The sequence below is a fragment of the Asparagus officinalis genome, chromosome 7, assembly GCF_001876935.1.
Source record: "Asparagus officinalis chromosome 7, Aspof.V1, whole genome shotgun sequence".
Taxonomy (NCBI): Eukaryota; Viridiplantae; Streptophyta; class Magnoliopsida; order Asparagales; family Asparagaceae; genus Asparagus; species Asparagus officinalis.
The window spans coordinates 3546350-3549564 of NC_033800.1; the positions used below are offsets into that span (position 1 = coordinate 3546350).

Sequence of the window (3215 nt, forward strand, 5' to 3'; positions counted from 1 at the left end):
TTGTTTGGGTCATCAGCAATGATTTGGGCTTTAGCTTGTTTGACTAAGTTCATTATCATCAAGACTCAAAAGCTACCTTGTTTGGTTCGAGGAAACAAAATTTTAACATTCCAACAACCAGGTTTGCAATGTCTTCAAATCAGACGAAGTGAACAACCAACCAACTAAATTTTGGGATCCAAAGTATTCCGAAAATTCGTCTCAGTCAACCGCGAACTTTCAAAAACTTTCACTACAAGAAATTACATCTTTAACGAAGGGATTTCCCTTCGTTAAAGAGCTGAAAACCTTCGTTATTGTATGCTAACGACGGGAAAAAATCCCTTCGTCATCCGTCGTTGAAGCCCTCTTCGCTAAAGGGTCATGAAGGGATATACTACCCGTCGTTATAGAGTCTATAACGACGGAACATATTACCGTCATTAATATTTACGACGGTAATTATCACCGTCGTTACCATCAGTGACGGGGATATTTTCCCGTCGTTACCATCAGCGACGGGATATTTTCCCGTCGTTATCATTAGTTACGGGGATATTTTTCCATCGTTACCATTAGTTACGGGGATATTTTCCCATCGTTGAAGACTAATTAATGACGGTTGGATACCGTCGTAAAAATCCTCATAATGGGTAATTAGTAACCCATCAATGACGGTGCTTTCCCTTCGTTGATGAACAAAATATGGTTTATAAAACCGTCATTGTAGACTACAAATTTCTAATATATATTAATGATAATTTTTTCATTCATAGGCAACTATCATAGAAAACCTTCATATTATTCTCAACATAACACTGAGATACACAACACAAATATATTAAAAATACCCAATAATTAATAAAAGAGAAAATAAAAACTCCATTCATTAATAACATTAATAAATAAAATTCCACCATCCTCAAATATTTAATACTAATAACAAAAGGGTGTTAAATAACTACTTCTTGAGTTTTACCATCCCAAAAATATCTTAAAAGTTATTTAACACATTGTTTCTCGTGATACAGGGTAATGTTAAGTCTTTGGGTAAAGTCAAGCTGCATTGAGGGCATCAAGTTGCCGTTGGAGATCCTCAAGATCATCACTGATGGTGACGGTCTCCTGGACTAAATGGTGATTCTTGAAGTCTATCGGAGCTCGGAAGCTCATGCATGAGACCTTCTGGAAGGGCATCGGAACTTCTGCTTGCAGCAGATGTCTTCTCACTGTCAATGTCTACAACACTGAAAAGATTGAAGAGAAAAAGCAAGAAAGATTCAAGAGTCAATATAAGTTTGAGCATTTAACATAACTCTATTCGTAAATCTGGGTAAATGTATAAAGCAGATAACTGCATGTTTACCTAAAAAAACCAACCGGATTTTGAAAGATTTTACAATTGAAAAAGCAACAAAAGGTAGAAAATACAGTGCGCTTAACACTATGGAAATGAAAACTGAAAGCTGCCGAGGAATACTAACACACATTAGATAGCCAATTTATATACTGCTGACAGCACAAATCATCACGTCAAAAATTATATCATTTCCTTCCCAAATTTAATTGGTCCAGTTCTACTCTTTAGTCTAGACAAGTGAAATATCAAGAAGAGTGATCAAGAAGCTCTTTATATTTTAACTGCACCACTAGTTCTATAATTCTATGTAAGATGGCACCTTTCAGCTAGCATTTTCACTATACGTTATTAATCTACTCATAGGGCCATGTCCCATACCACTCTTTCCCTGAACCACTAGGCTGCCTTCCAATTTTCCAAAATATCACATACCCCAATCACCATAAGAATCAAGTTTTTGTCCCACATCTACTAGTGAAAAGGTGGAGCCGCACTAAGCGATACTTCCTCTGTGAGAGTAGGAATGCTTTAATTAGTGATTGACTCTTCGGTGGTGGTGGTGATAAGTGGGCCGGGAGGGTACGTTTTCTCCCTGGGGCTTTAGGGGGGGGTGGGGGGTGGAGGTGGCTAAGAATCCAGACTCATAGGAAGGAAATTTGGAAATTAAATATTTTGCTCTTAGCTTCATTATGTGTGAGTGAAGGGAAATTCTACAGTAAACATATCATCTCTAGTCTTCTTTTAGGACTTTGGGGTATCAAATTCTCAAAATAAAACTGAGGTATCGAAGTTAAAATGGGTGAAACTTTGGGTAGTCAAGTGCAAATTACCCTTTTAAAAAGGGAAATTAGCATACTCCTTTAAATCATTGTCCTCCAGATGCATGTGTCATAGATAATACATGAGAACCCTCCCCCCCTGCCCCCCACCCCCCTCCCGCCGGGCGCAAACACACACACACACAAAGAAAATACCAAAGCCAAACAAAAGCCTGAGATAAGTTGGCAGAGAATTTATTTTCTTCTAAATGAAGCTCTGATGCCTCCAGTATATGTACATAGTACATATGTATATACCCGATAATTGGGTAAGCATTGTTTGCTACGGGTATAAGTAATAGGGCTACCTACATCCTTCACAGTTCTAAATTGATTAACTAGACAATGTATGGATGATATATTCAAAGAATCAACTTGTCTGTTTTTAAACTTCTCTTTATTAACTGGATCAACAGTGAAAATAAGTAAAAACAATTCAATTAGTGTAAATAAACACATTGATTTTTCATTCAAGATAGTTGTAATTTGGATTTAGTCCATGAGCTAAAATGATAAACAAAGACAATGGTGCATCAAAGGTAGGAGTACATCAAAGGTAATGTCGACATTTTAAGATCTAGGAAACAGTATGGCTCGGAATGTGGTTAGTAAATTTTACACCACAAGCAACATACTAAAGAGTCACTTACTTCTAGTACAACATCAGGGTTAATGTCTGAAAGAGTCTGAACAACAGAATCTGTCTTGGTCATGCCAGCCTACAATAAGGAACAATTTTGTGACTAAGAGTATTCCATCAAGAAAGAAACTATAGCAAATAGGAATGAATAATTTCTAACATTAATAAGTGAAATTGAAAATCTAAAGAACAAAGAATATGTGAAAGCTGACCATTTACAAAGAAAAGAAGGAAGAACTTTTGGAGGGGGTTCTGTAGGCTGTCTAAAAATTAAAATAGATAGTTGATCCCCATTAAGCTTCAACAACGAAAGTTACAATCAGATAACTTTCATGCCAACAAATGAAAGCTGCAAATGAAGGACTTTTCACATAGATCGAGAAGAGTTACAATTCAACGATACTTCCGACAACTGATA

At 36.6% G+C, this 3215-nt stretch overlaps 1 long non-coding RNA gene across 1 annotated transcript; it reads right to left on the bottom strand.

The window, feature by feature from the left end:
* Nucleotides 838-3010, bottom strand: LOC109849584. Its single transcript, XR_002249172.1, has 2 exons — nucleotides 2808-3010; nucleotides 838-1226 (listed from the first exon to the last, which is right to left on the bottom strand). It is a non-coding gene; the product is annotated as an uncharacterized LOC109849584 (long non-coding RNA).